This window comes from Haliaeetus albicilla, chromosome 2 (genome assembly GCF_947461875.1).
Source record: "Haliaeetus albicilla chromosome 2, bHalAlb1.1, whole genome shotgun sequence".
Taxonomy (NCBI): domain Eukaryota; kingdom Metazoa; phylum Chordata; class Aves; order Accipitriformes; family Accipitridae; genus Haliaeetus; species Haliaeetus albicilla.
The window spans coordinates 2,706,559-2,723,487 of record NC_091484.1 but is presented as its reverse complement, the minus strand read 5'-3'; positions in this window follow the sequence as shown (position 1 = coordinate 2,723,487).

Genomic DNA, 16,929 nt, shown 5'->3' with positions numbered 1-16,929 from the left:
GGGAAGGAAATGATAGTTGCATGATTTACACAGGTACTCAGTAAGAAACAGAAGCAGATGCTGAATTCAGATCCTCCAAGCTCCATCCCAGCACTTTAACCTCTTATCCCTTAGGGAGGAAAACACCTCTGTGTTCAGATGGCGATTTTCACAGAAGTCTTTCAAAGTAAGGATCTGCTTATCGCCTCTGTACTGCAGTCATTTTACATCGTGAGCAGCTTTGAGAGCAACAAATTCACTGCAAAAAAGTCTAGCACCAAGATATTCAGGGTCCATTTGCTGTTTGCTTCCCTCCACACTTGCTTTCCCCAAAGAGATGTCACTCAAGATCTTGCTGTTATTTGGATCAATAGCAGCTGATGCCTGATAACTTGCTTTTGGGCAGTTTGTTTTCACAGTTTTAGCCCACCTAAATGCAGTCTCAGAAGCCTTCCCTTGTTCTGTTCTCTAGCAAGGGGAAACAATAGATGTTTACTGAAAATTTCAAGCAACTGTAGAGGGAAATATATTCCCATCAGTTTTTCAAAGGCTTGAATATCTGCCTTGAAAACACTGCAGTCTAACAAATCTATAACTAGGAAGAACTATCAGTTAGGTAGAGGATATGTATGCAAATAATATGCAACAAGCAGCAGATATGTAATGTCTCCTCACATATGCTATTTATGTAGCTGTCATGCTCGCTCTGAAGATGTCATGCAAAGAGCCGTACCAGAAGTATTGTACATGCACTCCAGCTCCCCATAATTTATGTGGGATTAAGAGTCAACGGCCCTGCTGGGATAAGCTGGTTCCAGCAAAGCTGTGCTGCTTCACTAGGAGCCAAAAACCAGGGCCTGAAGGTTTGACAAAATAGGAAAACGCTTCTACATTTTTGTCACAGAGATGCCAATGGCTGCACCCAGCCATGCCTGCCCACAGGACCACACACCCACACTGAGTGGGCAGAGGTGCACTGGTGACCAAGAGGGGCTATCCAGCACCCTGGGCTGCTCAGCTCTCACTCCCAGCTAGGAAAATTGTACCAATCCCCTACAAAAACAATATTTAGCCTCCATCAAGAGCCTCTCCTGCCTTGCTCCAAGCCAAAGCCTTACCTAAGAAGCTGCCTGGTCCCCCAGGGCTGATCTGTTTCCACACATCCCTCACCCTCCACACCAGCAAACCCTCTTCCCCAGCCCCACACAGCCCTTTTATCCCTCACCCACCCAACCCGCATCACCTGCGCTCATCATGGGATGAAATCGTGTCACCTGGGGCCACTCCTCTCCACGGGCTCTTCCAGTCTCGGCAAAGCTGGTTGCACAAATGGTGCGGCAGCAGCTTGGGAACTGGGAGGGGTTTTTAAACCTGTTTCGGCAAAAGCAGCAATGTTGGGACTGTGTGTATGTGATTGAGGCAGGCTTTTGAATGTGAAAGTTTGTGTGAAAAGACCCTGAGAAACACATATCCTACTACAATCTCCTCTTCTGAATGTGAAAAATGGTGTGAAAGACCTTTAAGAAATAGATACCCTGCCACAATTCTCACTACTGGGCTCTCAGAAACACAAAAGGAACAAATTTGCGGCTGTTATTTAAGTGTTCTCCAACCAGGAAGGCATAAAGCTCCTTAGAGGTCCTCTTGCCATAGGGTAGCCCTCAGCACACCATTGCCCTGCGTCCAGTTTACTCTGTGGTTGACTCGAGGGCTGGGATGAGGAGTGGATAATGAGAGCTGGGCACAGCCACGGAGCTGGGAAATTATGGGTGGCATGGGAATACCTTGCTTCTGGCACTAACAAGAGCAGCATTGATTCTTCGCACATCCAACACCAGGCTCCCGGGCATCCTTGCAAAGAGAGCTGGACACTTTGGGATGTATGTAGGGACCCAATTCCCAAGCAAAGGGAATTGGGAACCCCAGCTGAAACCCCTCCTGGGTTTCATTATCCTGGGTCAGGACTCATCAGCCTGGCTCTGGTCCCTGCTGCATCTCCCTCCCCGCTTTCCACGGGCAGCCCGTGCAGAACAAGCATCTGCAGGACCAAGGGGATGCTGGCGCTGAGCACGAACAAGACCAGATGTGCTGGCAAAGTTGGTTAGCCACCGAGTTAGGGGTTTGAGAGAAGTGGCTGTGCAAAAGGGAGAAGAAGGGCTGCGAGGTCCTTGCCTGCACTCTCGGGTGATTTCTTTGACAGAGGAGCTGGGGTGAGGGACAGCTCTGCCCCGGTCGGATCTGTGCATGAGTGCTGAGCTGCAGGTTAGCGCTGGAGGAGGGACCAGAGGCAGCAGGAGGGATGAGAACAGTGCTCTGGAAATGTTCCTGGTGGTAGGAAGGGATGGACGAGCCCCTGGCCTTACACCCAGCTCTCGGGCGTCAGCCATTTCACACGCTGCTCTGCTCCCCCACGCTGTCCCTTGCTTCCCCTTCGGCTCAGCCCAAGGAGCAGCAAGCAATTGAGGAAGATGCTGGAGGTGCCGAAAATGTGCCTAATCAGAGCACGGAAGCCACGGAGAGGAGTTCTATCAGACACTTCTCAGAGGTGAAGAGATTGAGACCTTCCCAACGAGTGACCGATTGCAGAAACGGTTGGATCTCTTGCTAACCATCACATGTCTCAAAAGCCGCCCCGGCACCTCGTCCTCTCCCTCAGGCACAGGGACATGCTCCTGCCAAGCCTGTCCCCAGTTCAGTCCCATTACTTCCCCTCTCATTACTTCCCCTAAATAGCCCTCAAGACCATTTTGCTTCATATCTTCTGCTTCGTCCTGACTCGCACCCTCCCTCAGCTTCACTGAGGCAGTGATGGGTTCAGTCCATCTCCCAGAGCAGTGTGAGCTCAGAGCCGGAGGCAGCTACACTAATCACAGAAATAAGGATTGACTTTTTACACTGTGCTTCTCCTGCAGAAACCCAGACAGTGCTGCAAACTCTGTAAACTCATTTACGAGATGGACGGAGGGGAAGAGATACCAGGAGCCTGGGGCTAAAATGCAGGAGGTGAGAGTAAAGCAGCATCTCAGAGAGGTAAAAATGTCCCAGCCTTGCAAAGTGCTGTTGCCATGCCAGAGGAGCTGCAGTCATGACAGCCATCCAAATCGAGGGCACTGTCATCTGAAAGCAACATCCCACCAGTGAGGTGGATGGACGAAGGCACCCACCCCCGATGGCTTTCCCACCCATCCCCTTGCCAGCACCAGCAGAGCCATGAGGCTCCCCAGTCCCCTTCCCATTTATCACATCCCCTGCTCAGTCCACATCACAACCTCTCAAAGCATTTTTAATTGCTCTGCTCCAAACAGTCCACCTCTAATACAAACCAGAACAGATTTCCCCTGGAAAGCATCCCAGATTGCTGAGAAATTCTGATAGCATCCGCAAGTGCTAAAGCTTTCTGAGACCACAGACATGCCTAGATATCATGTTGCTCAGATCTCAGCAACATCAAAGGGTGGAACAGCTGTGACACACGAAACTGGGAAATTTCACAGGCTTTTGTGAAATCTTACTTTTAATTGGAGGGGGGGGGGGGGTGCACTACCTAGAAGTGTCTCAGATTCAGTCCAGTAAATAAGGGAGGTTTTTTAATCATTCAGCATACTATGTAGGACAGGAAATCTATTCTGTCTCCAGGTCTCATCTAGTCACCTAAGCATCAAACCTCCACATTTTGGAGTGATAAAGTAGTGGCAGAGCTGCCTTGGAGAATGCAGAAACAGCCTTAGACATCTAATTCCTCTGGGATCTCATTGAGTTCATTTCTGATGAAAATTTAGGTGACCTTTGCCACCTGTCTTTTATTTTTTGTTATTACTGTATATGTTGAACACTTCCAGCTACCACCCCTGAAGTGTGATTGAAGGTTTCTAGTTCTACAATAATATGCACAGGTCAGGGACAATCCTGGGAGCAATTTTTCCTCCCTGCCCCGACACTCTCCATCTCATGACTTCTGGATCAGGCAACATATGCTGCCTGAGCTTTCACTGCATGTCCATATACCAGTATTTTCCCAGGACTGGCTGTTCCAGAAGGATGTTCCTACAAGTTCTTCCCAAGGTTTCCCCATGGCCGAGGTTTGGTGCAGATGGATTAGGTCCCCATTCTGCACTGAGGGTCAACCCAGGTGAGAAGACAGACTCAAGAGCAAAAAAACCTCTGTTCTTGAAAGAAAATTTTTAAAGTCCAAAAATTTTAAAGCTCAGTTGAGATCTTACCTTTGTATGAGATCACCCTACAAGCTGGAGCATCATCTCATGCTGTCAATTGTTTTCATGAAAATCTGAATGAGGGCTGAGGAAAGAAAAAGGGAAAAAGAAGGGAAATGACATTTTTAATATTGCTCCTGGAGCTCAGGGGTAATTATACTTTTGGAGGTTTGGATTTGTGCTTTCCTGCAGACTTTGATCTTTCAGACAAGATGGATTAGGTTTTACAATATACTTGGAGTTGCTTCTACTAGCTTTAAAGTAGATATTAAAGCAGTTCAGTGCCACAGTCACCAAGGGTGGTTGTTAAATTGTGCCCAAGGATGTCTTTTATTGCCTCCTCATTGTGAATCTCAGAGTACAACAGTAAAATTTAAATGATTTAACAAGCCTGCCTTATTATTGTCCTCCTTGCCCTTGTTTTCTTCATTTAAGCCTTCAGGTAGTGAGCCATTACAGAGCAGCACCCACGCATCCCATTAAAAATCCCAAAGCCTGCAAAATGGGCTGCTTTGCACCTCCTGCCCAACACCTCCTGCGCTCTTTCATGGGTTTGCAAATCCCATTGGAACCAGCAGGTGATGCTGAAGCAGAAAACATGGAGCTCATTCTGCCTTCTATTAGGCTTTTATTTTCCTTCCATAAAATTCCTAAGTGAGAAGAATACTGTGATCTTGGTGGGGGATTTAGAAAGCGTAGGATATAAATGATGACACGTAGCATATGGCTTTGTTCTCACTGTCTAGTCAGCTCTTCGATCCCCATGAATACACACGGGCTTTTTCACCCCTAGGATGGAGCGAGGACACCTGAAAGAAAATAGGAACATTTCTCTAGTGGAAGGTTAGTGGGGTCTAAGCTTTCCTTGAGCTGACCATCTCACAGCACTTGCAAAGCCCCAAAGCTGCACTTTCCCGACCTCGCCTTGACATTCCCGGTGTGTGACAGACACCACGTGTGCCCTCGCACGTCTGCAGGTGTTGGAGTGAACATTGCTGGAAGCAGCTGTGTTGGGAGAGGAGACTCGTGCTCAGCATCTTACTCACTTCTAGCGCGCTCCTCTGCAAACATGAGGCAGCGCAGTAAATGGCCCTGTCTAAAGCAAGAAGAGATGGCTTTTTCTTTTCCAAGGCATGCATCAGCAGCAGTTTATGGGAGTCATACTGTTTTGCAAGTCTCCCTGGCAAATTATCTTGATGGTCTTCCCTTGAAGCTTGAACATTGCAAGGGTTAGCAGTGCTACAGATGCACCTCTATGGGTTGTTTTTTGCTTTTAGTGTTTGAGTTAATTCTGCATCTAAACGTTTCAGCTGAGATCTCTGCCTGTGAGAGAGATCATACTTATTAGATAAAAAGAAGAAGGAGAAATGGATATGTTGTCACTAAATATCAGCAAAATCTGTTGCTGTTGCCAGTGTTCCCTGAGAGACATAAATGCTCTACCATCCTTCTCCAGCACCCCACCACTGCGGGAGAGCCCGGACGCCTGCACAAGCTCCTGCTCACCTCCCATCTCCAGCCAGCCACGGCACACAGCTGGTCCGTCCCAGCCCCAGCCAGATGTCCAGCCACCACCTCATCCTCCCCATTTCCATGCTGGTCGATGCCCCCCAAGGGCAGGCACGGCACGGCTGATGGAGTGGCACCCTGGCCCTGCAAACATTCACTCCGACAATTGGGGCAGAACCCGTCCCAACGCCCTACTTGTCACTGTCATCCCTGTGATGTACAAAGCAGGATGGCGTGGGCTAAATGCTTTTGCCTTCTAGGCTTGGTCTGCTGATGTAGCCCCAGGAGGGACAACTTGTTTTATTCCCCTGACCATTCCTTGGCAGGGATAACTTGGTTTATTCCCCTGACCATTCCTTGGCTTTTCCCTTAACTGGCAGCTCAAGCATGTGATATGTGCTAATTCTGTTCAGACAAAATCTAAAAATCAAATCAGTAGTTTTACCAGAAACATTAAAGTGTGGCAAAGAGACACTTGATAGGCAGCCTCCACTCCAGGGGATGGGAAATGCAAAAGATCTTCCTGACAGGCAATGACATTTTTAAGTGTTGCCAAACTTCAGTAGCTGAAGGGGAAACAATAATCCTCAGTATTTCAAGGGAAGAGTTTGACACCTTCACTCCTGCCCCGCTCACCAAGGGAACCAAGACCCAAACATCCAGGAGAGCATCGAAGTGGACACCAGCAAACCGGCCAGTAGCTCCACAACACCCCAGTTTCTGTGTATTTTATTTGCAACGCTGTGTGTAAATTGGGAACTGGGAGTTGCAACACATTGATCCAAGAGTGCAAAGATTGTGCACACCAGTGGGTGTGCAGAGAGTATATGTACACGTTTTCATCCAGTCCTGCTGGATGTGGTGGATTTGCACAGGGAATGGTTTCCTCCCTGCATCCCTCATGGCTTTGCCTGCACAAATCCCATACATCCTCTGCTAGGGAAGTTCATCACTGTACTCAGGTGCCTTCCACATAAAACTAACAGTAACATCTGTAGGACGCCTTTATTTCCAGCATGGAAATGTACTGGGCTTAAAAGTTTTGCTTGGTGAATATTTTTGTAAAAAGATTTTAGTTCCTTTTACTTTTCTTCCCCTGAGGATTTAGTTCAGTTGATGTGTACTGATTTCCCTGAAAGCACATGCATCACGAGCATCCAAACAGAACAAACAAAGACGGCAAGTTCAAAGCAAACTTTCATATCCCGTTTTAATTTCTAGCTCAATCCTAGATGAAATTCACCCAAATTTTCCTGCAGTTTCAGTCAACCCTGCACAGCATTTTCCCCAGAAAGGAACGATGCCACTAACATTTTCTTGAAAGCTCCAGCTAAAGTAAGAGCCAAACCGTGGGTAAGAGACAGCATGACCTTGATGGAAAAGAAACAAAAGAAATGTGAAACAGAAATGCTCAGAGTACTCCACAGCATCCTCCCATGACATTGGCTACCTCAGCTGCAGAAAATGTCACCTCTGGCAACCAGATGGTGTGACTGAAAATTAATTTCCAGGAAAAAAGAAAGAAACAAAGCAAGCAAGCAAAATATTTGCTTTCATTCTAAGAAATACCAGGTGCAGCTTCCATCCTTAAGGAGAGTGTTGAAAATTCATTCCCTCGTTAGCTGGGGGGCTGTTGGGTTTTTACTCCTTAACAACAAGACACGGCGAAACGTAATGAGGGAATCGGATGGGGCACGTGAAGGCCCCCGAAGCCCGAGGAGAGCTCCGCTCTTTCGGCCCTTGAGAAGCAGGGCTGGCAGCTGCCTGCTCTCGGAGCACGCCCGTGCGATGCAGCGAAGGGCTCTCGAGAGCCAGCCGTGAATTCGGGAGTGCTGAAACTGTTTATGGCAGCTGCAGAAGCCGGCAGTAAACACGTGCTGCTATAAACGTGAGCCCCGCTAGCAGTGCCATAAACACGCACAGCAGTGACTTCCAGCTTCTTCCCCCTCCAAGTCTGCATTCATCCATCTTCTCCTAACCTGCTTGCAGTCCATCATTTGCTTTGGGCAGAAGCGTTCCCCCCAATCCCTCTGTGCGGGTCTGCCAGTACCATCCTCTTCCTCCCAGCCCAAAATGACACAAGGGCATTTTTCATTCTCAGCAATCCCCTTGCCAGTGCCGAGCCTCCATGCTGGGTACAGTAAAGCCCCATCCTGATCTCTGCCTCACCACAGCCCCGGACAATGGGGTATATTTAAAAAGCCCAGGAAAGCCTTTAGGAAGTCATTTAGGAAATCACGTTTCTCAGTTCCCAGGTCACTCCTCGGGCTACGGATCAGTGCCAGGAGCAGGGGCTGTACCCTCCCTGGTTCTGAGCAGCATCTTCAGAAGGTGCAGCTCTCTGCAGATGCCAAACGTTCCCTGCTGTGGCTGACCTTCACATCTGGGATGAAACACAACCAGTTGTACAATTCTGTAGGAACAGCAAAAGCCTCAGGGGCGTCAGCGGCCAGATAAGCCCCTGTGTGTACATCAGTAACATCAGCCACGCACAAGTGCCAGCCCTTTTGCTGGGTCAGGCTCATTTGGACATCCCTAAGCCTGCAGTAAGAAGCTGGCTTGGTCCAAGCCTTGGAGCTCCCTTGAAATTTTGCAAAGGCAGAACCCAACACCACCCAGTGCCTTTGCACAGGTTACAAAGGAGCAAGCAAAGACCAGTTCCCCACCCGTGTCATCTTAGACCCAGTTAGGGACCCTGGGATGTAACCGCTGATGGCTCTGGACCCCTCCATCAGCTCTGACTTGCTGCCCTGGGAGCTCACGTACCCCTGGAGAAGAGCAGGGCTGTTGTACTGATTTACCTGGGATGCTACCGAGGGATTCAGACAGGGATGAAGATGCCCGAGATCATTTCTCCTGGGATCATGTGTTACTCCCAGTCCTGCTGAGGGACATCTCTGAGCTTTCCCAACCCAGCTGAGCAGTTGCTGCTCTGGTTCAGTTTGTTATCCGTCCCCTCAAGGGCATTATGCGCTTCAAGTGTGCTACATGTCTTTTTTCCCAGTTAACTCCTGGGTTTGTCTTTTATGTGTAAAGTGAATCTCACTCGGCTCTGAATCATAGACTCATGCTCTCTTTTCCAAATTCCTGTCTTTCAGCAAGGCCGCTGCACATGTCTCAAGGTTGTTCTTCAGATCATGCATTTATGTGGCTTTGGGCTGAATATTTAGATGGGCTGTTTGGAGGATTTCATCCTTAGATGTGAAGATGCAGCTGCATAAGTACGGCTCCTAATTTTTCTTTTTTTATACGAAAACATTCATGTCTGAGGACAGCTGCTGTCCCTATGACTGACCCATTTTGAGAGTATTTTGTATTTTTCTGGCTTGTCTTCTTTTTGCCTCCTCGTGCAGTATTTGTTTCCTGTGAGAAAACAACAGATCAATTTTGCTTCATTATGTTCACTGCGCATTTTTAGAGATTTCTTACAAAATTCACTGCACTGTTCCACCCTGTTTATCTGAAAGGTTGTAGGAACTTGAAGCATCATTAGGTCTTTGACAAGAATTATTTTTGCCTACAATTTACCATCCCTGCTTGGAGAAAAGCCTCAAATCAAAGGCAGATGAGCTGCCCTGGAGCTTGTTAGCTGTGTGAGGCTATGCCCTTTGTGCAGATCACATCAACAACTCACCGAGGGCTTCTGAAACCTCCTGATGCTTTGTGAAAGAAACCCCCACCCCCAAGCTCTGCTACAGGACAGTCCTCATTTTGCTGCCCACACTCTTCTCCCAGACCACGTTTCCCAGCTCATCTGCAGCAGCTTTTTTCAACACCAAAATCCTGGTGGAAAAAAAAATCTTTCCTTCACCTCTTAATATGTGTTTACTCCATGTTTTACAGAAAAGCTGCCCAAACCCAACTGGATATGAGCATGGCTGATACCACTGATGAAAATAATGGCTCATATTCTGCCATTGATTCCTCATACTCTCCCACTCCTCTGCCTTTAATTGTAAAGTCTTTGAGGCACAACCCGCTGTTCAGTTTGTGTCTGTGCAGCATCTATCATGGTGTGACCTGTGACCGGCCTTCTGGATGCTGCCACTATACAAGTGCTGGGAGCTGTATCCCACCACTTCACCCCTCTGATGCCAGAAATGAGGGGGAACAGCTTGAAAACACAACAGTTTAAAATTTTTTTCAACTTGACCAGAGAAATTTACTAAAACATGTTTCCCTTTACTTTGTAATATGTTCTCAAGAGACAGCACTCAGGCATTAAAATCATTGGCTACCATGGACTAAAATATCTCTTGTTCGTTCTCTTGGAAGAAGTGACCTTAAAAGACTTGTTCATCGATTCACCCCTAATATCACTGGGCGACTGCCAAAAGAGCATTTAACCTGAAATCATGTCGTACGTGTGAAACCAGAGGGAAGATAAGCCAAACAACTTTTTTATGTTATGCTATAACTGTCTTTAACTTGAGACATTAATTAAAAACCTTGGAAGTCCACAGAAACGTCACAAGCCTTTGCTTGCACACCCAGAGGGGTCGATGCCTGCATCCCACCCCTGGCTGCACCTGGAAAAGGTCATGTTGCCTTCTTCCCTGTACCTTGCTCTCCCCATCCCTACAGTCGCGATGCGAAAGGCTTCTCTGCCCTCTAGGGACAGTCCAAAAAAATTCAGACAAGGTCTTTGATCGTCAGCCAAAGAGCGTTGGCCAACAGGCACACCCTTGGTATTGCTGTGCTTCTGTGCCAAGAGCAGTTCTTTGGCATGGGACCATGGAGCAGTAGGTGACCGGAATGCTCCCTGGGGCCAACCTCAGCCTGGTGGGAGAAGTTTGCTCTGGGGGCTGAGCACCTCTAGGGTGGCAGGAGCCTCTCTCGGCCACCCACGTAACCCATTGCTCCCAGTGGGAATGACTCAACCAGCAAGACCCAAGTGACAGCGTTTTTGTCCAATGGATGCAAACGAGATGCATTACTCATCCTGGGAGCAGGCGGTATTGGGGGATCGTGCCCCGAGGGCAGCAGTCACCTAGCAACTCCGAGAGGCTCTGCCTGTGCTCATCGGCTCTCCTGGCATATCTTGCACAGCAGCGTTGTGTCCTTTTAGGTGAATGTTAGAAACGAAGTAGAAACACAAGAAGAATGAATAGCTTGGGTCCTGTCTGGGGGTGAATTTGTGTTTCTCCTTGGGCTTCACGACTTGCTTGTGGGTTATTGCTGATAGCCAGGGCGATGCTGGGAGGAAGAGTGAGGTGTGGGCAGCATCGCTTCTTGCTGCCAATAGCCCACAGCTGGGAGCGGTCCTTAAGAAGGCAAAAGTCCTTAAGTCCCTCCTTAAGGGAGGTATGGCTCTAAACCAGGACTAAACCTGCATTTGCAGAGTCAAAGCGACTCTGTGCAGAATAACTTCAGGTTTGGTTAATCGCGTGCATGCATGAGGGGAGCACTGCAAGGACCATCAGCAGAGCAGGGCTGGGGGAGAAGGGGAAGCGACTGCCATGGCAAAGCCCAGGCTGCCCAGCAGAGCCCTGGCTGAGGAGTCAGAGGGCTTTATTCCAGTCCGTGGGCACTTGTCTCGGTCCCCAGAGAGCCACTGGGATGGTCAGACAAGGCTACTCCAGCATGGTCCAGCAGCTCATTTCTCTCAATGCACAAACACTGTCCTTGAGGTGTCAGAAAACAGACAGTGAGATGGAAAGCAAAGGCAAACACCTCGTTCCTCTGAACCCATCTCACTCCAAACAGTGGTTTCCCAGCTCTGATTCAAGTCCAAAGATCTCCTGACCCACCAACCCCCTGACAATTTCAGCTGATCCTCTTGTCCACATGGAGCCCTCAGCATCTTTGGGAAGACAGAAGGGTGAAGCTCCTGTTTCTTGGCTGTGGAAGATGCTGCCTGCAGTGCTACTCTGGGCAATGTAACGAAGGTACCTCTGGACACGGATTCTGCGACACCCATGTGTTTGTAGCAGGCTTAAGTCAAGTGCTAAGAACTTATCCAAGTGCCTTCTTGGATGGAGTACAGCCACTTGGGTAGACTATACCTTTTTTTTTTTTTTTTAATTTTTATTTTTTTTAAAAAATGTTCCTTTCAGTTGGATCATATCCTCACCCCTAATTTTTACAGATCACCGCATCCTCAAAAAAAAAAAAAAAAAAAGCTCAGTTCTGTAACAAATAGCACAGCAAGAAGCTCTATGTCCTGAAAAGGCCAGTGCTGGACCTGATGAAGGCACATGCCAAGCCCTCATCACTGCCAGTCCCCCAGCAAAGCTCCCACCATGGGGTAACGATCCCCCAGCCCTGCCAGCTACCTGCTCCCACCACTGTTTCAGTGAGCCTCCTCGGGTGCTTTAATCCAAATGCCGTGTGAAACTATGTCAAACGCTTTGCAAAATGTGAGGCATATTAGAGCTACCTAATAACCATGACTAAGCTAATGAATTCAGACTTGTTCTAAAGACCTACGTTTCATAAACCCATTAGTTTTATTCCTAGCCTTTAATTCTTCATCGTTTGAATTCCCTTTCACCTTTACCATTATTTTGTCCAGGATTACTAGCTTGTAGTTATCCGGGACATAATGACAGCCTTTTTAAAAAATAAACTAGCCCCTTCCCAGCTTTTCTGTTGTTGATTAAAAATGAGCATCTGCAGACCTCAATCTTCTGAGCCAGCTCTTCTGAGACTCTCAAATACAAGTTATATGGACACTGATTTCTAAGCGTACCCCCTGACAACACAGAAATAATTTACTACCCTGCTGATTAGAGATGGAACGGGAAAGATTTTATCTCCCATTAGGGAAATAAAGCACATCGTTTTGTCTTTCCAAATGCCACAGAGACATACCGACCAGATATTATTGCACTGATTGAACCATGTCATCTAGTGATGAACTCACCAGCTGGCACCATTTTTTTTTCTGTTTAAAGATATTTAAAGTTTTTTTGTCCTTACTCTTGATAGACACAGATTTCAAGCTCTTTTAATAATTGTGCCTCATCGGCTGGCTAGGCTTCATAATTTCTGATACACATCATTTGCTATCTGGTTCCATTTTCAAACTACTGCTTTTTTTGGTTTTTAATACCTGCTCTGACTTGGCTCCTGAACCTGGGAGATCCTTGAGGCAAAGCCAACATCTCTTTATGATGAAATCCAGGGGCTTGTCCACATGATGATCTCTACCTAAAAATTCCCAATGTTCATTCAGCCTTTCCTGCCCATATTTTAGCTTCCAGACAATTCCAAGCACAATTTTCCCCAGCTCCGGAGACTCAGCGCTTTCGAAGCTGCCGTAGGACCGTATGGCTGCAAACAATAATGATACTGATGAAAATACCCTTTGTCAGCCCATACTGGACGTAATCAGGCTCTGATCACCGGTTCCTAGGCAACCACAAAATTCCTGTCCAGCAACCAGGTCCAGAATAGGCTTGGGGTTTGCTTTGGTCAAAATACCTTTTGTGTTAGAAAATTATGAGCTATCATTATGAGAAACCCTTACGGTGTTTTAATTACCGGCTGCACAGGACTTCCAGCAGAAGTCACCCTCTGTGCCCCCTGCAATGAAAGCGGTTTTTTCTGCAGATCACCAGCTGGAAGAGCAAAGCCCATGACACTCCGTGGTGCAGCGTCCCCTCAGGCAAAGGACCACTCTCCCACCCCCCTGGGGTTCGTTAGGTAACATGCTCATCCACGCTCATTCTCCACTCCTCCAGGGTGAAGCAAGAGACCTCACAGAGCCACGGGCAAAAGCAATCCCTGCTCTGGGAGATGGCAATCTCCCTTCCCACACAGGTGATTCCCAAATTTTCAGCTTCCCAGCATTTCCCATCACGTTTCTGAGCAAGCAGTTATTTAAAGGAGTTGGATCTCTCTAGGTTTCTGCACCTACCTGCCGGTCTTAAGCCACTTCTGATTTCCCCCCAGACAGAAATTAAACCTGAATAAGGAAATTCTTGATGGAAAATAACATTCTCTCTCCAAAGGATGTATTGTTGTTTCTTCAATTAATAAAAAAGTGAATTAGACTCATCCTTTTCCACATTTTCTTGAGCTCCTAACCAGTCTGGAGATTGCAGGCAACTTCAAAGCAGCAAAGAAGTCTCAAAAGAGCATGAAACAGCCCTCTCTAGCAAGAGATGAAAGAGTCAGCGTTGTTTAACCCCAGCCAGCACCTAAGCCCCACGCAGCCACTCACTCACACACCCCCCCCCAGTGGGATGGGTGAGAGAATCAGAAGGAAAAAGGTAAAACTCATGGGATAAGAACAGTTTGATAGAATAGAAAGGAAGAAACTAATACTGATAATAATAACAATAATAAAATAACAATAAAAGGATTGGAATATACAAAACAAGTGATGCACAATGCAATTGCTCACTCTCACCGACCGATGCCCAGTTAGTTCCTGAGCAGTAATCTGCCCTGCCCTGGCCAACTCCCCCCAGTTTATATACTGGGCATGACATTACATGGTATGGAATACCCCTTTGGCCAGTTTGGGTCAGCTGCCCTGGCTGTGTCCCCTCCCAACTCCTTGTGTCCCTCCAGCCTTCTTGCTGGCTGGGCAGGAGAAGCTGCAAAATCCTTGACTTTAGACTAAACACTACTTATCAACAACTGAAAACATCAGTGTGTTATCAACATTATTCTCACACTGAACCCAAAATGTAACACTGTACCAGCTACTAGAAAGAAAAATAACTCTATCCCAGCCAAAACCAGGACACACTCAGCCAACCTCTCAGTGTGTTTCAAAGGACCTGCAAAGGACCTGAGTGTCAGCAGCCAACCGTCAGGAGGGCAAGGTCGAAACAGAGATCACAGGGAGAGTTTGTCACCTGAATCTGCTCTCAGATCCCAGCAGGGCCCTAGGAGAATGATATCCTGAAATAGAAATGGTCCAGACACAGCGGTCAATTGAAAAACTGCACCACAGCTGCTGGTAGCCACCTTGTCAAGTCTCCTTCATGACCTCTGTAGAGGGCACGTGGCCATCACAGCACTGGTCACCAGCAGGCAGAGTCCACAGCCACCCGCAACAATCAAACAGCAAACCAACACCCCTCTCCCATCGTCCTCAAGTTCTTCTAAGCTCAGTTTTAGGGCAACCACCCATGCTGCAGCTCGACCTCCCTCCTCATAACCTTCAGCACATCTAAGGCTCTCCCCAAATCTCCTGTCCTTCCTTCCATGTCCTTCTTCCCATCCATCCTCCCATATATTGGAGATCTCCCAGACTTGGCTGGACTACAAGCATCATCCCCAATGGGCAACGCATTAGGAAACGGCTCATGCTTGCCTCTTTCTGTTGTCCTCATTTTGCGTGCAAGGGAAACTGTCCTACGAGAACATTTTATACCACACCTAGTGATATATCTGCTTTCAGAGCAACTGAGCCATTCTCTGGGCTGTGTGAAACCCAAAGTCTCTGCATGTCCAGGCTGTCAGTGAATTGGAGATTCAACCCATATTTCCTTTGGCAAAGGGATTTTTCAGCCCAGCAGGCAAAAAGCAAGACAAAATATCTGTGTTAAAATCCCACTGAATCAAAACTTAGCTTTTGCTGTGGTATTGCAGGTAGGTGACAGCTCCTGGAGTCCTTCTCACCCAAAACACCCAGTAGCTTTGTTTACTTATTAAAGGATTCGGCTCCAAAGGTGGGGATTTAAAGATTTTTCTACAGCACCTCCGAGCACTTCCCGCCTGTTAAAGCCATGCTTCCCCAGAGCAACACATCTGGAAGGTAAAAGCCGGTGTGCAATACCCTGAATCCAGCACAATGTTATTTATCTAAGCAGAGAGCAATAATAACACAGCAGAGATTTCATTTCCTTTCAGCACATAAGAACTCCACTGAGCGAAGGTGAGATTAAATAATACAATAGACACAAAAAGAGCAAGGCAAAGGAAGGTTTTCAAGTCCTTTTCCTTTGCCAGGAGGTATGAAAACCTTACAGGAGCCTTCACATCTAAAGCTTCCCGGATATCTTCAGCCTCTTAACGAAGATGGCCCAAATACTCCCCATACAGACTCACCGCCTGCCTTCCGAGGCGGCTCCAGCAGGACCCTACTTCGCAGCTAACAGAATACAATGCGGACTGATTTGGGTTTGGCCACTCAAATCATTGACCCAGCTCCTTCATTATATTGCAAAATTGCTTTTTTTCTTTCATACATCAGGGAAAAGGTGCTGCTTATTTCTGGGGGACAATGAGCAGCGTAAAGGAATCTAAATTCCTGATGCCGTTTCCAGTAAAACATAATGGGTGTGCTGGCTTGGGCTTTGTGGACACAGCACAGGGCCCTGGGGCCTCAGTTCAATGAAGCACTTGGATATGTGTTGAAGTCCATCCTTATCCAGAAAAAAATAATATATATAGGTGAGATTTAAACATGTGCTTAAGCAAGTACATTCAAGCTTTGACAGATAGGGTGGGCAGCTGAGCCCACCCAGAGCTGACAAACTGCAAAGCAACCGACGCTCACAGAAGTGGAAGGAATACACAAGCAAGATGCACAGAAGGAGGAGTGACATCTTGGCACTTTATTGCAATCAAAAACCTGGGTTTTGGCTGTGCCTCATGGCTTTACTTTCAGCCAATACAACATAAAATGCCATGCCTCCTGTGCAAGCTACTGCAAGAACCCATCAGTCTCATTTGAAGCCAAAATACTCCTTATCACCAAAGACTTCTTGAGATCTGAACATGAGCCAAGGACTGCAACGAAATGTAGGACTTAATTATGTCTGACAAAAGCAAATCAATTAAAGGCTGTTTCACATCTGTGTCATTTGATCGGGGCTTCTGTTTTATCATGTCTTCTCTGCTCCCATGCAGAAATTGAATATTTATGGCCAGGAATTAGGTCAAAGCCCAGGAATGAATAAATGTTTGATGCTCTATGCAGGAGACAAGGAAAATGTCAGATTGCTAAACATGAAGCAAAAACCACTTTAATTCCCAAAATGGTGAGATAAAGCCTCCACCAGTAAAGAGCGAGCCTCACCTGAGCGTGTGCCATATCTGGGCAGCCTGAGCTCTGCAGGAGCGGTGGGGTTGAACCAGGAGACGCACAGAGCGAGGCTGTTCGATCCACAGAGCCGTTGCCCATCTCTGGGCATTTTATTTCTCTGACATCCATTAGATTTGCTTTTCAAATTGATGCTAGAAATAGCCCTTTTGGAAGAGCTCAGGTACTCTGCAATTGACTGGTTTTTAAGTGCCCGGCTTCAGACTTCAGGGATCTGTGCTTGAC